Source organism: Pongo pygmaeus, chromosome 7, assembly GCF_028885625.2.
Source record: "Pongo pygmaeus isolate AG05252 chromosome 7, NHGRI_mPonPyg2-v2.0_pri, whole genome shotgun sequence".
Lineage (NCBI taxonomy): Eukaryota > Metazoa > Chordata > Mammalia > Primates > Hominidae > Pongo > Pongo pygmaeus.
In genome coordinates, this window is record NC_072380.2 from 69,939,760 (window position 1) to 69,965,059 (window position 25,300).

Below are 25,300 nucleotides of genomic sequence, written 5' to 3' on the forward strand. Positions count from 1 at the left end.
GCCCAGTTTAATGGGCCAATTTAATTAGTCAAGAATAGAAGACATATACTGTCTGTATAATTGATCAGATGCAGCTATAGGTTAACTTAGGCCATCTAGGAAAACATCTCTCAGGATCTGACAAGCTCAATAGTTCTTCTGCGTCTGCTCTTTTATACTTGAAGCTTACATTTCCTTTCTGGAAAACCTAAAATTACAATTTAAGAAAATATTACCTAGGCCACAGTCTCCTAGGGGGTGAAAGCAGAGTTATCTGTGAGGCATACCCAAAAAACATCTCTGCCTCCAGGTTTCTAGCATTCTGAAAAGCTCACTTTCGTGCATTCCCCCACCAGCCCCACACTTGTGCCTGGGTAATTCACACATTGTTTAGTTCAAGGACCATCATCACAACTCTACTTTCTGAAATATAATATTTGATGTAGAGAAAAATAACACCTTTTTTCATTAGAAATTAACAACAATATTTTGCCATTCATATTCTTAATGATGTGGCTTTGTGAATCTTTCTAAATCCACGTAAGAGTCAGATGTTGCTATAATCCCTCATTCTCATTCTCTCCTGGCTTCTGATGTGTGTCCTCAGTTGGGAAAGACGCCTTCGTGGCTTTTGGTAGCTGCACTCAGATTAGGGGTTTCTCCATGATAACAGTGTGTTCTGTGCTCAGGACTCAGTTGTGTAGGAAATGTTGCAATGCAGAGATTCCATAGCAGTTCCTAGGGATGAGAAGTTTCTGCATGTAAAGTGACACAGTAATTATAACACTATCAGAATGTGTATTTATCTCAAAGAGTATCAGATGAAGCTTTGTGAGCTGCTTTGACTTTTCTAAGTAATGAGGGAAATTTCAAAAGGGGTTAGCTACATTACCATCCTCATGTAGTTGACAGTCTGGTGAGGTTAATAAGGAGCCACCCGAGACCATATTTGTTCCTCAGGTACTTAATTGCATTGGATAACTTATTAGTGCATAGTGGAATTTGAGTTCTGAGAAATAAACCATCATCAAATCCAAAATAACACAGGAAGACCTTCTAAGAATAGCACAATTATGACATTTACTAAGAGTTTGGGAATTCGGCCAATCCAAAATTCCTGAGAAGTTATTATGCTTTGTGATTATGAGAAAATTGTGTTAATATTTAAAATTTCTGCTTACTAGTTAGCATAAAACTCCTAACAACTAAATAGGAAGTAGAGGCTGTCAGAGAAAGATGTGCATATGGATAAATGTCACAGTTATACATTGATATTTTTGCAGCCTGTGTTGATGTGTGTGTGTATCTATACTTCCACCAAAAAAAAAAAAATCAAAAGGGCAACATATGGTTTACTTTATCCCCCCCCCACAAAAAAATTCAACAAACTCTGATTTAGCCTTCCTATATTGTCACCAGAGAGTTCAGAAGAAGCTTTTGGACTGGGTGGAATGATGAGCTTGGTAGTAGAATTGCTCTCTCCCCTACCCCATTCTGTCTTTTCCTAACTTCTCTCCCTCTATTAATTCCTCCACCCCATTCCTCTTCTATGACAAACTAGCTGGGAATTTGCAAAAGTAGATTTTCTAAAAGGATATCTACTTAAAAGTCTTGGCTGCTAGTGGTCAAACTAGCAGAAAATTCAGGAAATGTGTAATTTGTGAATCTGTAAAAATGATTTGGGGACACTAAGCTACTGCAGAGAAGATTGATTTTTTACTTCTTTGGGGAATGGAAGAATAACCCTAGAAGTGGTAATAAATAATACACTTGACTGGTTGTTTGATGGCATGTTTAACTGGAAAAGCTATCGTAAGATGCGAATAACGAGATGGGTGAGGGAAACACTGAAAATGAGAGATTTGGTGACAGAATGAATGAGAGAGGATGAGTGGGTGAATAAACTAATATTCACATCTACACCAAAAGCACTCTAATATTTTGTGAAAATTTTCCTGTAATTTGCAGGTGATTTCTACAAATGTCAGAAGTACCATTGCTCATCCATTAGACTGATACAGACAACTGAAAAATAGAATGCCTACATGAAATTCTGACTATGCCTTTACCAAACATTTAGAAATCATAACATACATGTTGAAAAAAAAGTTCAGGAAAAAATACATTTGAACTCTAAGACTTACAAGTCTGTGTACCTACTTTAAAATTGTTTTAAAAGAAGAAAATAGTTATGATGTGTTGGTATCATCAGTAGCCCAGAAACCTAATATTCCCTACTTGTCTTTCTCTCCTTGTTTTCTCTTGCTTGCTATTTTGTTCATTAGCTTCTCTGCTATATAATGGTAGAAAGGAGAAAAAAATCATTTTTTGGCTATTAATGAACTGGCTTAATATTTGATTAGGAAGAGGTTTGAATGAAATTAGGATTTCAGTAATTCATGCCACCCTTGATTTTTGATTCCAGGGAAAATGAGAATTGGTGAGCTCTACGCCAAATAGATGGATTATATTTCTATTAAGTAAGCACACTAATGTTCCAAATTTATCTTACCACAAATAGTTTAAAAAGAATCCACATATTTAGTGCCTTATTTCATACAGTAAAAATATGAAAGGTGCATAGATTAACCTATTATTCCACATACAACACAAGCATAATCCTGATATCATAATCCTTTTAAAATATTTGTAAATCTGAAAGTAGGTGAAAGTATCATGCCAAAAAAAAAAAAAAAAAGAGCTCATGTATTTATTTCATACAAGTGGACACAGCATCTCAGTCCCGAAGCATCAATCAGTTTTATAGCTGGAAAGAACCTAAACAGTTTCAACCCCCATCTGCATAATTATTTGGTTATTCATAATATTTGGCAATCTAGAGTTCTTCAGGCAATTTTTCATTCTGTTCAATGTCAGTAACAGAGACAAAAGTTAACTCAGTTCAGTCCAATTAAATAGACAGCATCTATGGCATCTATGTGTCCTCCATGGTCTCAGTTTCTGGGGAGCAGTCCTTATTTTTTCTTGTTATTGATCAGGTCCCTTCACCGGGTCCAACAGCTGGGTGCCAGGGACATCATCTCCTTTATCTGTGCTCTTGTGGTAGCAGTTTCCTGCTCCTGCCAAAATCTAAATCAATTTGCTTTGTGTTGTTTGTCTTTTCGGCTTCTCTAGGACCTTTGTAAGTCGTTCCCTGTATTAAATTATCTGTTTCCAACTGAAACCTGACTGATGCATTTGGGGATAATAATAACTTTGGTTACTGACAGGTGATAGCAATGAGCATTGGGGGGTGTCCTAGGAAATACCCAGGTGGAGCCAGGTACAGTATTTCTTGTGTGTTTATTTTTTTTAAATTTTCAATCCAGTTTAGACACACAATGCAATACTATACTATACTATACTATACTATACTATACTATACTATACTATACTATACTATACTACACTATACTATACTATACTATACTATACAATAAAATACAATAATGTCCTAGCAATGTCAAATTGCTATAAAAGCTTATAAACACAGGCTTGGCGCCCTTTCTTTTTCTCTTTCTTTCCTTCCTTCCTTCTTTCCTTCCTTCCTTGGTGCCCTTTCTTTCCCTCCCTCCCTCCCTTCCTTCCTTCCTTCTCTCTCCGTCACCCAGGCTGGAGTGCACTGGTACAATCTTGGCTCACTGCAGCCTCCACCTCCCTTGATTTGACTTCAAACAATTTTCCTGCCTCAGCCTCCTGAGTAGCTGAGATCACAGCTGCACACCACCATGCCTGCCTAATTTTTGTATTTTTAGTAGAGACGGGGTTTCACCTTGTTGGCCAGGCTGCTCTCAAACTCCTGACCTCAGGTGATCCACCCACCTCGGCCTCCCAAAGTGCTGGGATTACAGACATGAACCACCATGCCCAGCATTGGCTTTCACTTTCTAAATTCATCTTGTGCTAGAGTAGCCACACACAATTCACGAACCACTGCTGCTGGTCCACAGACAGCTCTTTGAGTAGCACTAGCCTAGTAGAGAGCTAGAAAAGAAAACTGCTCTGCAGATTAGAAAAAGATGCGGAAGTTAAACATAAAATTTTGGAGTCACTGGCAAATCAGTAGTAGTTGAAAACATAGAATTGGAAAACCAAAAAACCAATAGGGAGAGGAAATGGACAGACAGAAGTAGGCTAAAGGCAGAGCGTTAGCAAACACCATACTTTGGCCAATGGCAAGTAGGTACTCTGCAGAAGCAAGGACTAAAGGTAAGAACTGAGATGACACAGGAAGAAGAGAAGCACAGCTCCCCAGCATGGCATTCCGGTGCCTTGCAGGTGGTCTCCTGGCCCTGCATGCTTCACAGAGGCACTCAGTTCAGTACGCCCTGCTGATTAAGGCTGGCACAGAAACATATTACCTGTTTTAGAAAGAATTTCATCAAAACAGTTAACATAAAAGGGTTGAGGTAATTTACTTGGAAAATTCATTCATGAAAAACACTGCCTTAATTGATGATGATACGGATAAATCTGAGCAGCATCCGAGTCATCGAATAGAACTTTCTGCAGCGATGGAAGCATTTATCTGCGCAGCCCAACAGTGCAGCCATCAGCTGCCTGTGGCTACAGAGCACTTGAAAAGTAGCCAGTGTAGCTGAGAAACTTGCAATTTATTCACATTTACAAAATAAAGTTTTTAATTCAATGAATTTAAATTAAATGTAATGAGGCTGGATGTGGTGGCTCACTCCTGTAATCCCAGCAGTTTGGGAGGCCAAGGCAACTGGATCGCCTAGTTCGAGACTGGCCTGGCCAACACGGTGAAACCTCATCTCTACTAAAAGTAAAAAAAAAACTTTGCCAGGCACGGTGACATGTGCCTGTAATCCCAGCTACTTGGGAAGCTGAGGCAGGAGAATCTCTTGAACCCTGAAAGCTGAGGTTGCAGTGAGCTGAGATCATTGCACTCCAGCCTGGGCGACAAGAGCGAAACTCCCTCTCAAAAAAATAAAAAAAGTAATTGATTCATTAATTTAATGTAATGAATGTAAATTCCACAAAATTTTAATTCATTTAAATTTCAATAGCCTCATGTGACTACTGACTCTCTTATTGCATAGGTAATATGTGAGATTCATTGGCAAGCTTGGCTTATAGTAAAGATATATAGGCTTTGGGATCACGTGGACCAGCCTTTAAGTCCTCTAATCACTAACTCTGTGATCTTAGATTTGTCTTTTTCCTGGGCATGAACTTCTTGTTCATAAAATGGTAATCAATAATATTTACGTTTAGGGCCATTGTGACCACTGAAAATGAAACATGTAAACTGCTAGCACAGAGTTTCAATAAATGGTAGTTATTAGTATTAAATGATGGAGGTCAGTATTCAAGAACATAATTCGATTGTTTTGATCTTCTGGTCGCCAGCCTGAACATGTACTACGCTGAGAAACAAGCAACAGGAGGGAACCCCAGGGGCTGTTGCCCAGGACGGAGTGGAGTGGCCTCTTAGTCCAGCAACTGACAATGCTTTTCTATTTAGTGACTCTCTTATCTCAGCCTTGCTGTGAGCTGCCTTTTTTCAGTGTGATTGCTTCTAGCAAATCCTCCAGCTCCTCATAAGGTGCATTCTTCGCTGCTTTTTTCTATTTCCTCAGAAGAACTATGGTTGTTAAGGGGAAAACACAAATTGAGCTTGTTCAATCAATAACTTTAATTTTACATACAATTCTAAGACAATGGAGTCTGATCTGAGGGCTGAGGGGTTCTCAAGTCTTTTTCTGTGGAATTAAGAGCACAGATTCACAGACTTTGTTTACCTTAGCCCTGCCAGATCGCTACAATCTCTTGGGCAGATCTTTTAAAAAAAACAACACAGGCCTATCCGTTCTCCCTCAACCTAGAGACCTGGCATTAGTTGCGAGTACTGCAGGTGATTGTGTTTCGTGGTCTGAAAACCGCTGATGTATGACAGGATTTCATGGGGACCTCTGGACAGACAGGGTGGTCTGACTGACCCTGGGTTAATTGAGGGACTGCTGTACCACTCTTAGGCAAGAAAATGGGTACAAGCATCCCACTGATCCAATATAGGCATGCTGGGGGTACTCTGGATATTTGACTGACATTTTCCCTGGCATAGCCAATCATTAGAACAAGTGCCACTTGGAGCAGGGAATGGATTCCAGAACTCTTTATTTATTTTATTTTTTTACTTTTCCTCTGAAGCTGCTTTGGTTGTCTTGTTTTCAGAGATGGTTTACTTCCTTGTGCTCTCCTTTTGTGAGGCTTGCATCTGTTTATAATATATTATTATTCAGCTTACGGGCTTTTATACATTTAAAGTTTCACTAGTTGTTGACACAACTTAGGTACGTACCTATCTGGAGAAAGACTAGTGAAAACTCTGAGCTCCTGTCTTTTCAAGCTCACATTTTCCGGTTAAGAAACCGTTTTGGCAGTCAGAGGATTAGGGCTAATAACTGCATGTCCCTAGGCTCCCTGCTTGCTAGGAATAGTCCCACTGTCCAGAGTCACCTGTGAGTAATGGTTAAATTACATACTGATTCGTGTATAGATGCTTGTTTGGGTACTAGTCAAATATTGTTACATACTTTTGGAGACAGAAATCTCTGTGAAACAAAAGAATTCCAAGCCTAGGATAATGGCCCACTTCTGAAGAATAAACAACACAATAAAATTCCAGTACAAACAACTAATTTCAACATTCTCTGAAAATCTGTAGCAGTCCTTAACATTTTCAGTCCCAAAAACAAGAAAACTATGTCCTAAATCAGCAAACATTAGGGATTATGAGAGCAGTTTTATTGGCATAATTGATAAGACAATATTTACTGAAATATTCCAGCATAGATGTTTATTGTGTTCTCTCTGTCTCTTTAACCACATCTTTTATTGGTTTTTGGTTTTGGTGAGGACAATTTGGGGCTATTAAATCTACACTGGGCAATAGTAAAACCCTAAATGAGAACCTTAATAATAAGAGTTAGGGGTCCTACTAAGTGAACTCCTTGGCATATACTTTATTATCAAGAAGTAGTTTAGGCAATAGAAAAGCTAAAACTTGGTCGGCACAGTGGCTCACGTCTGTAATCCCAGCACTTTGGGCGCCTGAGGCAGGTGGATCACCTGAGGTCAGGAGTTCCAGGCTAGCCTGGCCAACGTGGCGAAATCCTGTCTCTACTAAAAATACAAAAATTAGCTGGGCGAGGTGGCCCGTGCCTATAATCTTAGCTACTCGGGAGGCTGAGGCAGGAGAATTGCTGAACCCAGGAGGTGGAGGTTGCAGTGAGTGGAGATCATGCCACTGCACTCCAGCCTGGGTGACAGAGTGAGACTCTGTCATCAAAAAAAAAAAGAAAGAAAGCTAAAACTCATTGGTTACATTCCTGATTTTCAAAGCATCGATCATAGGGGAATCTTTTATGATTTTATAAGTGAGTCTTCTGGAAAGAAACTTAACTCAAAATGGCATAAGCAAGAAAGACAATTTATTGGTGCATTACTTCAGAAGTTCAGGATTTTACTGGTTTTAGAGGTGGCTGTCTTCAGATGGCCATTGATGTCATCAGGGCGCTTTTCTGTCTCCATTGCTCAGTTTGGCTTTTTTTCTGGTTTTGTTTTATTCTCTAGTAAGTTGACTCCAGCTGCTGCACGCATATATGATATGGTCCCAGGAGCTGCCCTGTCAGTCAGGGAAAGGACCCTCCTCCTTTGTTCCCAGATGATATTCTAATTGGCTGGCCTGGGTCATATCCCTCACAATGTCTGGAAGGTCTGTGGGCTAGTCACACCCAATGGGAGGGTGAAATTCCTAAAAGGAAGGGATTGGGGCAAAGAAGTGGGGAAAAAAAGTATACTTGAGAGGGAGAGAAGTTGGTTCCATTTGCTATGGGAATGATGAAAAATAGTTTATTTCTATTGTTATGTGACTTTTGGAGTTAATGGAGACTACAACGTAATCCGTGATCACAAGGAATGTATTAGTATGCCAAAGGAAAGTTCCATTTAAATCCCAGTATCATGTCACTTTCTTAAAATGGTAATCTTTTAAATAGAAAAAAAAATTATTATTATAAAGTCTGAGTTTTATTTAGTTGGCAACTTCTTAACTATTATGAAACAATAGATTCATTGAACTGAAGCACAATTCAAATATAAACGATCTTTCTGAGAAAATGAGATGAGTGAAATTGTATTGTTAATGTACCAGAGATTAAAAAGAAATCCTTGCTAAATATTTTCTAGAAGAAACAATTATTTTGTGAGTCCATATCCCATTCAAATTCATTTTGATAAAGATGGATTTTATCTTTTAGACTTCCCAATAGCAAAATTAAATTACAATGTGTTTAGTCTTCCTAAAACAAACCCTCTCCTGAAACAACCAAGTTATTAAGCAAATCTAAGCAGAAAGTATTCTCAAATAACATATTAGGCGATTAATAATGATGCACCCCAAAGCATTTCATTTTAGAACATCAGCTGGCCCACATTTCAGAGGTAGTACATCATGCTTGATGTTTTTCGTTATTTACTATTTTCTCCAAACATTTTTTTGAAGTCTTAAAAATGCCTTCAGAAAATAAGCTAGGACGCTCCATCTGAGTATATGAAAGTTAGTAAACAGAAAATGTCAAGCACCAAGACGTTTGGATGGCTGGACTACCAGGTGGGGTTATCTCATTCAGGACACAGGCTCTACGTCTCCAGTGCTGAGCGATCTGCACTGGGGTGGCAGTCCGAGATCCAGCCGTATCACCGGGTGCGAGCAGAGTGGGGGTGCTTGAGTGCGGACATAGGTGGGAGTGGGGGAGGGGGAGGAAATGGGGGCGCCGACCGAGTGGAATGGGGGTGGGTCAGGGATAGGGTGGGGTGGGCATCAATAGCGGGGTGGAGATGTTGAGAGAGAGGCAGGGCTTGGAGTGGAGGTGCGAGAAGTGTGGGGACCCGGAAGGTGGGGTGGGGGCGGGATGGAGGCGGGGCGGGGCGCACGAGGGGCGTGTACACTGGCTCAGGGACACGCGCTCTCGGCCACAGCAACTGGCTCCAAGTTCCCTCCCTCGCTCTCCGGCGAAGCCTGCCTGAGCCCTCCCACTCGGTGCAGACCGAACCATCGCGGCCGCCGCCAGCCCGGCCCTCCGCGGCCGCGCGTCCTGGGCCCGTTCCGCCAGCCCCGTCTGCTCTCTACCCGCGGCCCCGCGGCGGCGACCGTGAAGACTCGGCGGCCCCTACAGCCCGCTCTCGGCCCTCCGTCCCTCGCGGGCCCCGACTCTCCCTCCTCGCAGTCCCCCGGAGCCTGGCGCCCGGCTCGGGCCGCACCGCCAGGGACTGGGGTGAGCGGCCCAGGTAAGACTGGGCCGTGGGGGCCGGGAGAGAGACTGCTGGGCGGGGGTCGGGATTCGGGTTCAGTGGTCGCGCCGCGCCCCGACTGCGGACAATGCGGGCGCTGCGCGTGGCCGAGCGGCGCGGAGCTAAGCCGGCTCTGCGCCTGCAGCCTCCCCGCCCGGCCCGGGTCTCCGTTCAGCCCGGCCTCACTGGCCCAGGCGGACCCCGTCTGGCTTTCTGGGCCGCCGGGGGAGGCGCAGCGCCGCTGCCTGCCCCGCGCCGCCTCTGCGCTCGGCTTGGCTGCACGTCCCGGGCTCGGCTAGGAGGCTGGGCACGGGGCCGGGGCTGGAGCCGGGGTTGAAGCCAGGGCAGGGGGGGAAGCTGGCCGCGCTGCGGAACGGAGGTGGGCTCCGAAAGCGCGCCGCCGGTTGCTGCTGGAGGAGTGGGACTACGAAGGATGGGGACTCCGCTCGACCACCGCTCCTTGAATGGTCTCTAATCTCGGTGTTAAATACTTTGAGAGTATCAGTACCACCTAATCCTTGGCTGAGAATTACTGCTAGAAATGTAGATTCTGAGGTTCCGAAAGTTTGTTTTTGGTTACCCCTCCAGCTCCTCCCGTGGCCTCAATTGTCTCTATTTTCTTTGAAAGCATACAGATTTGAAATAGAATTAAATTCTCCTTGGCTCACTCGTGCCTCCATCACCCAGCGGAGCTCATAACTTGGCAACAAAGCCCATACAGGCTGTGGGAAGCCGCGATGCCTGCTGCCCAGCCTGGTGCCCTCCTATTGTTTAGAGCTGGAGCTGTACAGTGTAAATGGCAGTGACAGGTCTCCCTTAAGCTGGATCGTGGGGAAGGAAGGGAGATAACTTTGCAGTGTGCTTAAATTACTCTGGAAAGTGGAAAGAAAACACCTGGTGCTCAGCTTTTTAACCCTTTCTAGTTGTTATTCAGATTTATTCACACACACACACACACACACACACACACACAGAAAAGTGCAGGCTTTCTTTCCTGCCTAAAAAATAGGCAAACTCTGTGTTCTTCCTCACAGCCAACTTATGTCCTCTGCAAAATCTGGCACACATCTGTGACAACATTGCACTTCTGGCGTAACTGGTCTATTTCTCAAAAGGGAATATGATAGTAGAATAAGCATTTTTGCAGTGTGAATAGTAGGACTTCCATTTTCTTCGTTTCCTTTGTTGGTGAAGAAGGTATTTATTTAGTATTTTCCCCCCAGTTTACACGTAGTCATTTCTGGGAAGATACTTGTATTAATTTCTTGTACTCATTTTTGTGACATCACAACCCCTGGTCATTCAGGTAAGCTATTTATTAAGCATAGTTAGTCTAGAATAAGGGTGAGTTAATGGTAAACTAGAATCCTTCACTGATAACATCCCATTGGTTTACCCTACGGTATTTAATCTGTAGTATTACTATGGATTGTACACTGTAAAGTCACTAATTGAACAGAGAGGTGGTTGGTGCCTTGTTAGCCTGACATAAAGTGCTTAGAACAGTGCCTTGCATATAGTTCTAGGTGTCAGCTAATATTACTTTTAATTTTTCTTATCAAGCTATGTGTTATTTTCTGTTTGGAAAATGGTCGTTTTGATTTTTAAAATTCTGATCTGTTAGATCATGATCTATTTTAAGTCTGTGGTTTTAATTTTAGATCAGGGCTGAGGTTGGGTTGTTATTTTGCCTATGACTGACAGGCTCCTCTGCGTATCCTTATGCATGGTAAGGGTTGATTTAATTCGTCTTATATAGTGGATCTCTAAGGGCAAGACCACAGTCTTGAACCCAGTCATGCCCTGGTGCCTTTCATAAGGAGACCTGGTTGTCCTTAAGAGCCTAATTGTTTAAAGAGAGGCCTCGACATTAGGGAAGACCTGGGCTCTCAACCCCATCCCTTACCTCCCCTGCACTCCCTTGTTCTCTAGGTTTAGAATCCCACTTCCGATTCCCAGTGGAAAGAACCGTTGGTACAGCACAGTTAAGTAACTCTCACAGTGTTAAACGATGATAAAAGATAAATATGTCTACTGTATATACATCAAACAGAGCATTTAATTCTTTTTCATGCTTTAAAATATTTAGAGCAGGATTATAGCCTAACTAGCTAAGAAAACTCACTTATTTGAAACTACTTATTTGCCATGTGTTAGTAACCAAAGATTGTGTTTGCTATTTAGATATTTTAAATGATTGTCAGGAGTTTACTCTCATTTCATGTTCTCCTTTCCCCTTTAACTTTGAAGTGACTTTTTAAAAATCGTGATTCCTAAATAGCTAAGCGAAGGTATGGTATTAACTCTTAGGGCCCTGCAGAAGCAAAACTGCTGTAGGCACAGTGGCTTGGCAGTAGATGGTGCTGTGGACAAGGCTGGTGGAGGAGGCACATGTATGGTCTAGTAGAATCCCAGGGATTAATTTAGCAATCCCATTGTTTGCTCCCCCCTCAAAACATACTCTTACCAACCAGACACTGTCCAACATTCTTTTTGGGAATACAGTTTGTTTTTAAATTTGTACTTTATATGTTCAACATTTGTAGACTATTGGCCATTTTTCTCTCTGAAAGCCATCGCATTTTAGGTGCTAGACAAACATTGCTTGTAAAAATATTATTATGTAACTGTTCACTTTATTTTATTTTCCCATTGTAGAGTCAGATTGATCAGCTGAGCCTAGAGGATCTCCAACTAATCTGAACTTTTTTTCATACTTAACTTTTTAGGAGAGAGAAACAAATGATCAGAAACCTACTTGCATCTTGAATTTATTTAAGAAAACAGCTTCCTAGGGCCAATTCTCATTTACTTTGATTTGCATCATTCTTCTGGCTCCTGGTATGATGCAGTGAGAATTGATATTCAGGATGAAGACTGAAGTGTTGCAAAGTCATGGCTCATCCAAGAAAAATACATTCATCGTATTCAGTACAGACACCAAGGCTAGAAATCTAGTACACTCAGAAAAAGGATTTTCTGGTTCATAATAACAGTTATCTCTAAGGGCTGGCTCTGGGACCAGCAAAGTCCTCGATGGTTGATGGTGGGTGCATTCTCTCCTCTAAGAGAGAGTAGGTGCTGTTATCCCCTTTCTATAATACAAGTGAAGGGAGGTGACCTATCTAAGTCACATAGCTAATATGTAGCAAGGTGTGTGTGTCTCCAGACCCCGTGAATCTTTCTGTCATGCCAGGAGGAATAACTTCTGCCTTGTACATTCAGTTGCTGGAAGTGTTTGTGTTTCATACCTTCTTTTCAGGTTTGATGTCAACAAATCTCTTCTCTATAACTCATTGACATACTTTGAATTTTGTGGTTAGCATTTGATTATCAAAGAGTCTAAAATGAGGAAAGGTACGCCACTTTTAGTTTTCAGGGGAAACCTTTTAAGATTTCACAATACCTTGTTAAAGATTGCTTGTTTTAGGAAGGTTGAGGAGGGAGATGGCACATTTAACTTCTTTGAACTATGTAGACTCTGATAAAAATGTCTTAGATTTAGAAGTAATAAAGAATGTTGGGTCTGTTTTTGGCTTCTTTGCTCAGGTGATCTGGGAGCAGCACAGCTCCCTCTATGCCCAGTGACTTTCTTTCCCTTGGGTTAAAGGAGGTTTATTCATTTTGATCACTTAAGTACATCAGAGGGGATTATGATGATTTTGGAAACATTGAATCAAATCCTCATTTTGTATATTCATTTATTTTATTTTAGACTTTAGGCAGAGCCTAATCTAATTTTTTTAATGGTGATTTTTTTTGTACTGAAAATGTTATAGAAATACACAAATGTAATATTTGGGAATTGTTCAGAAGAAAACACATATTATACCCAAGTGTTTATCAAAGAAGCTAAATGTAGCATTAACTCTAGACTTTGAAAGGATAAGTTGTGGGATGATTTGCATGAAAGATTTTGGGGAATAGTTGTAGGAAACTTAGTTTTTCATTCTTTGTGAATGTTAACATCCAAACGATTACAGATAATTAAGATATAAGGCTTCTCCACTGTTGCAGAATTCTTTTTCATCCTGTTTTAAAACAACCTGAGTTTGTTTCTGAATGATCCTTTTGTAATATAAAATTAATGAACTTAAATCATGCCTATGTCATTTTGACATCTTAGATTTCCTTATACTTATGGGAAGAAGGGATTGAGTGAGATTTTTACGTTTTTCACATTTTACAGTTTGTCTAATAAGGAAACTCCCATAAGAAACTGGCATTCAAAGACATAAGCCTCGTTTTTTGTTGTTGTTGTTGTTTTAAAGGAAACTTTAGTAGGTGAAGCAAATTACTTTCTTTGCTCAGTATGTTTGGTGATAAAAATAGTGAACATGTGGATGATTAAACAGTTTTAAACCGGCATTAAATCTATGACTTTGAAATTGTAAACACTTTAGAGAGAAGTTCAAAAATGAATACCTAAGCAAAAGGAAACAGTATGTCATTTGGTAGACAGGTTTCTGGAAGAATCAGAAGAATTCTGTGGTATGTTTTATACATCAGGGGCAAGATCAATGGGTTTTGAAATTGTCCAGTACCAGATAAGGCTTTTAAAAATACAGTTCACAGGCATATGGGAAATTTTTGAGTGCTTGTGTTGTAATGCAAAACATTTTTTTCTCACAGCCCCATTAGAAGTTTATTTCATCTTTTTAATTTTATTTTTTAGGAGGAATCACATACATGTAGGCTTCAAAACAATCATTCTCGCCAGTGATTTTTTTTTTGTCCCATTAACTGCAACTTAATATAAATGAAAAATAAGTAATTATGCAAAAGAACATAGTTTTCTAAGTTCCTCTACTATGATGATTATATTAAACAGATATTGATAGAGGACGTATTGTGTGCCAGGTACTTTGAATAAACACCAGTCAGGAAAGACAAGGTTCCTTCCTCTTTGAGGCTTTATTGTGTAAAGTGGGAAAATAGATAATAAATTAAATGAATAAATGAAAAGCGAACTTAAGGCAGTAATAAGTGCAGTCGAGAATGGGGGCCACTTTTCCATCTGGGCTTGGTGGTCTGGGAGGGCTTCACTGAGGACTTTAGAGCTGACTTCAGTGAAAAGAAGGCAACATGTTTGGGCATGTGTGTGACTAAATATATATACACATCCATGAATGTGGAGTGTCTACAAAAGGGTTTGAAGATAAGTCTTTGCATTTTATTCATTAAACTTCACCCAAGGACTGTAGTCAACAAGCAAAAACTGTGCAAGATTAAAAGCCTGAGGAAGAATACACAAATATTCTTATTTATAAAATGAGTATTTATTTAAAAAATTCTTATTTATTAAATGACCTCTGCAAGGTCTGTGGGCATTGAGGATGGCCCATGCAAAGGCCCTGTGACAGGCAGAACCTGCCCTTGTGAGGAACAAGAGATAGCAGCCAAGGAACCAGGTCAGCAGGGCCTTATGGACCACAGGGGAGTTGGGGTTGGGGCGGAGTGTTTCCATTTAGTTTGAGTATAGTGGGAGCTGCCAGATGGATGATGGATGATGGATGGTAGATTATTCTCTCAGTTTCTGCTAAGTTCTTTTATGTTACTTATGATATCACATCTCATTGTAATGACTTTTGTTAGTACATTGATTTTGATGCTGTTTGTATTTTTCAGCAGGAAATCATACTCATTTTATAAATAAGAATATTTGTGTATTCTTCTTCAGGCTTTTAATCTTGCACAGTTTTTGCTTGTTGACTACAGTCCTTGGGTGAAGTTTAATGAATAAAATGCCAAGATTTATCTTCAGCCCTTTTGTAGACACTCCACATTCATGGATGTGTATATATATTTAGTCACACACATGCCCAGACATGTTAGTCAGTTTACTTTCTCTGGCTGCCACAGGGGCCACAATTTGTACTCTTGGTCAAAAAGAGACATTTGGAAATTGGGCATTCAGCAATTTTGGAAAATACCAATGAATCCTGATTACCCTTATGTGTTTTTACCACGTAGTTAAAACAAGGTGAGTTGGGAGGTTTATTGTACAGTTGACTGTGAGTTGGGGATTTAAAAAAAATTCCTTTAATCTGTCCCTAGCCAGTGTCCTTTCAAATGATCATTAATTGGAATGTTGTGATTTTAAAATCAGATTTTTTCCCCCCAGTAAATTTTGTTCTTGTTTAGTGACCATGACAGAAGAAGAGAAATCATTGTGTGGGTTATTAATATGACTAGTCATGGGTGCTCTTCACAGCTTCTGTTGGCTTTGTTCCAACCTGCAACATGCACCGGGTGTGTAACCATAAACCGTTTTATAATGTTTTGGTAAAGTGGCCACAATTTTTGTGGCGATAGACTGCCTGCCTAGTAACTTAGTTCCTTAATTTAATGAAGATTTTTTTTTCTAGTTCTTCTTAGTGAATCTGTATGTTCTTCTCTTATTGGTGGAGAGTAGTACAGTCATATAAATATATATTTTGTGGGTAGTTGAAATGTTCTTTTAGGTAGTGCCAGAGAATATCTATGATCTGCCTGTATTATTTGGAAATTAACTTCAAATGAATTTTCCATGGAAGCAGTGAAAGTGCCACACTTGTCATGGAGCTAGTGTGTGCAGGTGTGTGTGTGTGAGAGAAGGGCCTAGTGTTCAGTGTGCACATAGCATTTCCTGTTTTTCCAGTTAGAAGTGGCTCTGCCCTTGCCTCAATGTGACATGTGTTTTAACTCATGTGGCCTGATTTGCTTGTTTGATTTTTCTTACAGGTATTTTTCATTTCAGGATTCACTAGCATTACAAGATTGAACTGTTTTGATTGTTTATCCCTGGTTGCTATCTCGACCAGCCTTTTTCTGAGTAATTTCAGTGTGAAGCATGCTGCTCTTTAGGTACTGTGAGTGATCCATAAAGGGACCAAATCGCAGGGCCCTTTAATTAAGCATACCAGCATATTAGCAAATACCTTTATACATTTTATGCCAGAGATACTTAAGTATCTTCATTTTCTTTGGACTTTTCATTTTACCAGATGGTATTAATTATTCACATATACCTTGTATTAGTCAGAGAACCAGAGAATCAGAACCAATAGAATATACATAGAAAAAAAGAGATTTATTACAAGGAATTGACTTACATGATTATGGAGGCTGAGAAGTCCCATGATCTGCCGTCTCCAAGATGGAGACCCAGGAGAACCAATGGTATAAGTTCCAGTATAAGGTCAGGAAAATATAGATGTATTAGCTAAGCATCTAGAGAGAGAGAGAGAAAGAGAGAGAGAGAATTCAATCTTTCTCCACCTTTTTGTTCCATTTGGGCCTTCTGCTGGTTGGATAATGCCCACCCACATTGGGGAGGGCCATTTCCTTTACTCAGTCCATCAATTCAGTGCTGATTTCCTCCAGAAACACCCACAGATACAGCCAGAAATAATGTTTAACAAGACATCTGGGCACCCCAATAGCCCAATCAAGTAGACACATAAAATTAACAATCACATATCTGTAATACAATCAGAGTAAGGTTTTGTTAAAACATTTTTGTAAAAGTATATTTCCCAAGTTGGTTTAAATGAGCTGACTCCAAGAGTGTTAACACCAGGTACCACTTCTCTAAGTCCTGCTTCTCTACAAAGTCTTTCTCAGTAGTGCTAGCAACATGATATTTTTTCCTTCCTGACCAACACTTCCTTTATTGACCCAAGTGATGGCTGCATTTTGGTGTATTCTTGGTTTTGTGAGTGTATCTTCTGTAAGACAGTAAGTTCATCCACAGTGAAGACAGTATCTACTGGCATACCTTGGAGACAAATTGTAGGTTTGATTCTAGACCACCACCATAAAGTGAGTATTACAATAAAGTGAGTCACATGAATTTTTTGGTTTCTGGGTGCATATAAAAATTATGCTTAAACTATATTGTAGTCTATTAAGTGTGCAATAGCATTGTCTAAGAAAACGATGTACATAACCTTAATTAAAATACTTTATTGCTAAAAAATGCTGATGATCATCTGAGCTTTCAGCAAGTCATACTCTTTCTGCTGCTGGAGGTTCTTGGCTTAGTGTTGATGGCTGCTGACTGATCAGGGTGGCAGTTACTGCATGTTGGGGTAGCTGTGGCAGTTTCTTAAAATAAGACAGTAATGAAGTTTGCTGCATCAACTGACTCTTCCTTTCACCAAAGATTTCTCTAGAGCATGTGTTGCTGTTTGATAGCACTTTCCCCATAGTAGAACTTTCAAAATTGTAGTCAGTCTTCTCAAACCCTGCCACTGTTTTATCAACTAAGTTATGTAATATTCTAAATTCTTTGTTGTCCTTTCAACAGTGTTTAGAGCATCTTCAGCAGGAGTAGATTCCATCTCAAGAAATGAGTTTTTATTTTTTCATCCATAATAAGCAACTCCTCATCTGTTAGTTTTATCATAAGATTGCAGCAATTCAGTCACATCTTCAGGCTCCACTTGTAACTCTAGTTCTCTTGCTGTTTCCACCGGATCTGCAATTACTTCCTCCATGGGAATCTTGAACCTCTCAAAGTCATCTATGAGAGTTGGGATCAACTTCTTCCAAACTCCTGTTAATGTTAATATTTTGATCTCCTCCCATGAATCATGACTGTTCTTAATGGTATTTAGAATGGTGAATCCTTTCCAGAAGGTTTTTGATTTACTTTTCCCGGATACATCAGAGCAATCAGTGTCTATGGCAGCTATAGCCTTACAAAGGGTATTCCTTAAGTAATAAGACTTGAAAGTTGAAATTACTCATTGATCCATGTGCTGCAGAATGAATGTTGTGTTAGCAGGCATGAGAACAACATTTATGTCTTTGTACATCTCTATCAGAGCTTCTGGTGACCAGGGGCATTGTAATTGAGCAGTAATATTTTGAAAGGAATCTTTTTCCTGAGCAGTGGGTCTCAACAGTGGTCTTAAAATATTCAGTAGATCATACTGTAAACAGATGTGCTGTCATCCAGGCTTTGTTGTATAGAGCACTGGGAGAGTAGACTTAGTATCATTCTTAAGGGCCCTGGGACATTCAGAATGGTAAGTCAGCATTGGCTTCAACTTCAAGTTACCAACTGCATTAGCTTCTAATGAGAGAGTCAGCCTGTCTTTTGAAGCTTTGAAGCCAGACATTGACTTCTCCCTCTAGCTATGAAAGTTTTGATCGCAGTCCCCAACATTTTTGGCACCAGGGACCGGTTTTATGGAAGACGGTTTTTCCATGGACTGGGGGATGGGGTGGGGGAGGGGGATGGTTTCATGATGATTCAAGCTCATTACATTTTTCGTTAGATTCTCCTAAGAAGCACGCAACCCAGATCCCTTGCATGCACAGTTCACAATAGGGTTCATTCTCCTTTGAGAATCTAATGCCTCCACTGATCTGACAGAAGATGGATTGCTTGCCTGCCACTCACCTCTTGCTGTGCAGCCTAGTTCCTAACCCCGGGGATTGGGGTCCCCTGTACTAGATGACATCTTCTTCCAATATAAGGCTGTTTTGTCTACACTGAAAACCTGTTGTCTAGTTGTAGCCATCTTCATCAACGATCTTAGCTCAGTATTCTAGATAACTTGTGCAGCTTCTACATCAGCACTTGCTGCTTCCACCTTGCACTTCTATGTTATGGAGATGGCTTCTTTCCTTAAATCTCATGAACCGCAGGGCACACTGGCTCATACCTGTAATCCTAGCACTTTGGGAGGCCAAGGTGGGTGGATCACTTGAGGTCAGGAGTTCAAGACCAGCCTGGCTAACATGGCAAAACCCTGTCTCTACTAAAGATACAAAAATTAGCCAGGCCTGGTTGTGTATACCTGTAGTCCCAGCTACTTGGGAGGCTGAGGCAGGAGAATTGCTTGAGCCTGGGAAGCGGAGGTTGCAGTGAGCTGAGATCGCACCACTGCACTCCAGCCTGGGCGACAGAGCAAAACTCCATCTTAAACAAACAAACAAACTTTACGAACCAACCTCTGCTAGCTTTCAATTATTGCTTTGCAGCTCTGTCATCTCTCTCAGCCTTCACTGAATTGAAAAGAGTTAAGGCCTTGCTCTGGATTGGGCTTTGACTTAAGGGAATATTATGGCTGGTTTAATTTTTTATCCAGACCACTAAAACTGTCTCCCAAGAAGCAATAAGGCTGTTTTGCTTTCTCATCCTTTGTGAGTTTGCTAGAGTAGTAGTTTAAGTTTTCTTCAAGAACTTTTCTTTGCATGCCCAACTTGGTTCACTGTTTGGCTAAAGAGGCCTAGTTTTGACCTGTAGTGGCTTTTGACATGCCTTTCTCATTAAGCAAAATCATTTATAGCGGTTGATTTAAAGTGAGAGATGTGTGACTCTTCCCTTCACTTTAACACTTAGAGGCCATTGTAGGGTTATTAATTGTCCTCATGTCAATATTGTTGTGTCTGAGAGGATAGGGAGGCCTGAGCAGAGGAAGAGATTGGGGGCGGGGGGCGAGGCAGCAGTCAGGGGAGCAGTAGGAACACATACATTTATTGGTTAAGTTTGCTATCTTTTGTGGTTACGGTTCATAGTGCCCCAAACAATTACAATAGTAACATTGAAGATCCCTGATCACAGATCACCTTAACAGGTATAATAACGAAAAAGTTTAAAATATTGTGCGAATTACCAAAATGTGATACATAGACCAGAAGTGAGCACATGCTCATGGCACTGACGGACTTGTTTGATGCTGAATTGCCACAGACCTTCTATTTGTAAAAAAACATTATCTTTGGAGCATGTTAAAGTGAAGTGCAGTAAAGCAAGGTATGCCTGTGTATTTTTCCATGGTGAACATTGTCTATGAAACAAAAACAGTGGTGTTGTTGATACCCCTTTCCTCCCTAATCCGTGTGGTCTTTGTAAGGTGCACATGGAGATAACTATTACAGCCGTTAGCATCTCTTTTACCAAGTCTGAGGCTCCATTTTATGAATTATCCCCAACAAAACTTAGATTCAGGTGTAAAGTGATGGCAGTTACTTTGTACAATTACATCTTATTTAGAGGTTTCATTCCTATTTACTCTTCAGATTTTGACTAGGTAAAGAAGTGTTTTGAAACTTGAAAATAACATTTTCTGGTATAACAGAAGATAGTTATTTGATTTGATGGTAACTACCATTTATTGCCTAACGTGGTGATATCAGGAAGGAACAGAGCTCTTTATCACATGAAATCAATCACAATAATAATGATGACAATGATATTATTATTCAGGCAGATCCTTATATCATGCTTACTATTTCCTGGCACTATTTTGTACTTGTGTGATGGGCTCTGTCAGTTTATGGTTGAAATAGTTGACGCATTCCTACTTATGTGCAATTTTAGCTTTGCTTTGTGAGAGTTGAGGCATCAAGTAGTAAAGAACTGTGCAGTTGCATATAACTGAAACTTAAATAATTTCTCTGAGTTCACTTTTAGACTCACTTGTTTAGAATGCTCTGGACTTTCCAACGGCTCTTCATCTGTTCCTCTTTGGTCCAGGAGTTGATTTGAGACTAGAATCAACTACAGACACTGGCTTGGGATAAGGCCTAAGGGACTGTGACAGTAGTAGGTGGCCATGGCACCCTAGTGCTATGGCCATGGCAGGGTTCAGTAGGCTGACTGTGGGTCTTTAAACCCCAGGGAAGAGTTTTATCTAGACCTCCTGGGTAAAACTGGCTGGGTCCAGGTGTAATAGAGCTAAAACTTCTCACTAAGGATATTTCACTATTAGGACATGAAGTCCACCCTTAATTGATTTTTTTTTTTTTCAATACAGAGCCTCACTCTGTCACCCAGGCTGGAGTGCAGTGGCACGATCTCGGCTCACTGCAACCTCTGCCTCCTGGGTTCAAGCGATTACAAGCACGTGCCACCGCACCTGGCTAATTTTTGTGTTTTTAGTAGTGACAGGATTTCCGCATCTCTACCTTTTGAACTCAGATGATCCGCCCACCTCAGCCTCCCAAAGTGCTGGGATTACAGGCTTGAGGCATGAGCCACTGGGCCTGGCTTAACTGATATATATATATATATATATATATTTTTTTTTTTTCCAAAACCAGAGTTTGGATTTTGGTCAGCTGATATGGTGATTATTGGTGTCCCTAGTCACTGACACCACTACCATTTCCTAGCCAACCAGTATTTCAGTGCCTACAATGTGCCAGGCACCATGCTGCTACCTAGATGGGTGGAAGTCGAGTCTTCCCTCGCCCTGAAGCACTGGGTAACTGTAAGCCCCATGGGCCTCTTCTCTTAGCTGGAATGTCATCTTCACCTTCACCATCTCTTAGAACGTCACTTCTCTGGTCTGAACCCCAGGTCACTGCCTGGTGTAACAAGTGAACTGCCCTCACAGGTGCTCTGTCCTCATGAGCCCTCTGAAATGTCCTGTTGCCTTTTTTAAGAAATGGCTTTAGAGTCTAGTTGCTATTGTTGAAATTGTCCATGCACTTTGTGTATGGGATCACGTGTGTCCCACTGTTTCCTACCAGACATGGATGATGCAGCATCAGTGGAACAAAGATACGTCTTTTTAGTTCGGAAGAAAAATGAGGTTTCATTCCATTTTCTTTTTACCATCACTTTTCCACCCCTCCATCCCTCTGCTATGGTCTGAATGTTTGTGGGTCCCCATAATTCATATATTCAGATCTAATCCTCAAGGGGATGGTATTCAGAGGTAGGGCTTTGGCAAGTGATTAGATGATGACGGTGGAGCCCTCATGAATGGAATTAGTGCCCTTGTAAAAGAAACCCCAGAGAACTCCCCTCCTCCTTCAGCTGTGTGAGAAGACAGTGAGAAGGTGCCACCTGGGAATCAGGAAGGGGACCCTCATCAGACACTGGATCTGCTGGCCTTGATCTTGGGCTTCCAACCTCCAGGACTGTGAGAAATTTTTGTGGTTTATAAGCTGTCTAGTTTACAGAATTTTGTTATAGAAGCCCCAATGGACTAAGGCACCTAGGCATTATGCTAGATGCTGGGAATACTTGTAACAAAAAGTAATGCAAATGGAATGTTACGTCAGACGGTGTTATTTTCTTCTTTACATATTTATATGTAACGTAACAAAATTCCTGTAAGATATATTTTTTCTATCAACAAGAAGGTAAATTTCTCGTGCCTAAAATAGCAAATATAGCTACAAGCAAGGCAGTTTTTGTCTGTGCTCATAGATGTTTAATAGATTCGTTGAAGCTCTGTGGTCTAATGAAATGACAGTGTAGGAGTCATGAAAAGCTTGCATTTTCTTTGTTTTTTTAAGTCTCACTCTTGTCGCCCAGGCTAGATTGCAGTGGCGTGATCTCGGCTCACTGCAACCGCCACCTTCCGAGTTCAAGCGATTCTCCTGCCTCAGCTTCCTAAGTAGCTGGGATTATAGGCGCCTCCCACCACGCCCGACTAATTTTTGTATTTTTAGTAGAGACGGTGTTTCACCATGTTGGCCAGGCTGGTCTCAAACTCCTGACCTCTGGTGATCCACCCGCCTCGGCCTCTCAAAGTACTGGGATTACAGGCGTGAGCCACTGCGCCCGACTGCATTTTTTCAATTATTATTTTTAATTAGCATCTAATAGTTTTACATATTCATGGTGTACAGCTTGGTATTTGGATACATGTATCTAATGTGTTATGAGTAAATCTGGGTAATTAGCATATCCAGCACATCAAACATTTTTTTGTGTGTATGTTAGGAATATTCAGAATCCTCTCTTCTAGCTATTTGAAAGTGTACAATAAGTTATTGTTAACTATAGTCACCCTGCAATGCTGTGGAACACTAGAACGGATTCCTCCTCTGTAGCTGTAATTTTGGAAGGAACTCAATGAGTTCTTCCCCCTGCATCTGAACTAAGGCCGACACCAGGTATGAGCTCCATGAGTGGGAGAGGTCTCCACACTGCAGGTGGAAGACAGGCCAGTATCTGCAGACTGTGTTCTTGCAGCTGATGCTCAGCAGCTCACCAGAGCCCGAGTCCCCATTGACATCCCTCATCCTAGTTTTTCTTCTTTATCTGACCCTGAAATACCTCTCCTGTCTGGCTCCTCTCTATTTCTGGGTACCCCTCCACCTTAGTTCAGGCCTTGGTCATCTTTTCCTTCCTCTCTGCTCTCTCTGCCTCTGAATAAAGAGAAGAGAAGAAACAACCTCGTCTTCATGATGCTCAAGTAATTTGAATGCACAGACGTAAATTATATCTCTGCCTGACCACTAGACAGTGGGACTTGATAGAGGGGCGTAAGTCACATTCCAGCCAGCGGAGTCTTGTGACTATCTGCTGTGATCGCAAACCTCTCTGCTGCTTTGAGAGTAGTTTGTATCTGGAGATTTAGGTAGATTATATCTCGGGTGTTGAAGGAGCTTGCAGATGGGAACAAAGTACCACTGTTGATAATAACCTGAGAGTTTGTGGAGAACACAAAAGGCGCTGGGATCGAGGTAAATGCCTAGATTTTGCAGAAGGTACCAAGAGATCCTAGACCTTCACTGTACAGTGTGGGGGCCACGGGACACTTGTGGCTTCCCAGCACTGGAAATGCGGCTGGCCTGAACTGAGATGTTCTCCTGAAAGTGTAAGAACATGCCAGATTTTGAAGATTCAGTTTGAGAAAAGAACGTAAAGTAACTCAATAATTTTTATGTTAATGACATGTTGAAAGGGTAATATTTTGGATTTATTGGGTTAAATATATTATCAAAATTAACTTTACCTATTCTTTTATTTAAAAATATGTCTACATGAAAACTTAAGATAACATATATGGTTCACATTTGTGGCTTACATTATATTTCCATGGGATGGTGCCATTCTAGACTCTAATTCATTGATTTTGCTCCATCTCCTTGGCAGCTTTCTAAAACATAGTGCGAAGCAGATGGTTGTGTACTTGTAGGAGAGAAAGTAGTAATAACTGAAAGCAAGAATAATTCTACTAAGAACAAATCATGCCAAACTGACCTCATTTTTTTTTCTTTTTATAGGGTTACTTGGCTAGAAAATCAGAACACTTCTGTAGGTTTATATTTGGATTTCCGTAACTCATTTGAAATGTGTCCTCTGATCAGGTCGAAGGCATTTTAGAGAGCATGGAGTTGTGGTTGATGGCACAGCTCTCTCTGTAGCTGGTGAAACTCGGTTTGAGACAGTGTCTCATCTGTCATCCAGGCTGCAGTGCAGTTGCGTGATCTCAGCCCACTGCAACCTCGGCCTCCCAGGTTCAAGTGATTCTTGTGCCTCAGCCTCCCGAGTAGCTGGGATTACAGATACGCGACATGACGCCCTGCCAGTTTTTTTTTTCTTTTTAAGTAGAGACAGGGTTTCACCATGTTGGCCACGCTGATCTCGAACTCCTGACCTGAAGTGATCTACCCTCCTTGGCCTCCCAAAGTGCTGGGATTACAGGCATGAGCCACCATGCCCGGTCTCGTTTCTCAGTTCTTGGTGGTTGTGTCAAGAACAGCCTGAGCTGTCCTCCAGCTTCCTATAGAGTTCGCTTCATTTCAGGAATGTGAGGGAACATACACTGGCCTCATTTGGGAAGAGATCAGGTTTGGTCAGGTTTTTAGTGCTCTAGAAGGTTCTGCCCCATGAGCCATACTCTGTTGAGTGATCTGGGGCTCATTCATTGAATACATTTCTGGAGTACTTACATGCCCTGGCACTGTGCTAGGTGCTGGGAGTAAAGATTAATAAGATGTCGTCCGTAACCTTAAATTTCCATCTAGGAGGAAGGAAAACAGCTTAAATGAAACCATAGTCCCTGTGGTAGCACACCATTAGAGGCACATGTGTGTAGGGTGCTGGGCTGGGCTAGGAATATCACTCTCAGCTCTGCTGGTTTGACAAGATTCCACTTGAAACCTGATTTCTAACTCCTGCCATAAAGAATGGCTTAATTGTTGTAAAACTAAAATCATTATCTTTAATTGTTCATATCTCACAACTTAGCAAATTCATTTATGTGAAATTTTTCTACAGCTATGGTAGAAAGCTTGGCAATGTCTGCTTTGAAAAATTTCC

General features: G+C 41.0%; 1 protein-coding gene across 9 annotated transcripts in view; it reads left to right on the forward strand.

Annotated features, from left to right (window-relative positions):
- The first annotated feature begins 8,944 nt into the window (after positions 1 to 8,944).
- The window catches only part of FAM110B (family with sequence similarity 110 member B), a 157,805-nt gene continuing 141,449 nt past the window's right edge, over positions 8,945 to 25,300 (forward strand). For 5 of the 9 annotated variants that reach the window (XM_063668785.1, XM_063668786.1, XM_063668788.1 and 2 more), the window contains exon 1: positions 8,972 to 9,294. The gene's annotated coding sequence lies outside the window, so the exon portion shown is untranslated. Of the gene's footprint in view, positions 9,295 to 25,300 lie in introns of all 9 variants that reach the window. The other 4 variants (XM_063668789.1, XM_054499148.2, XM_063668790.1 and 1 more) reach the window with 2 other exon arrangements.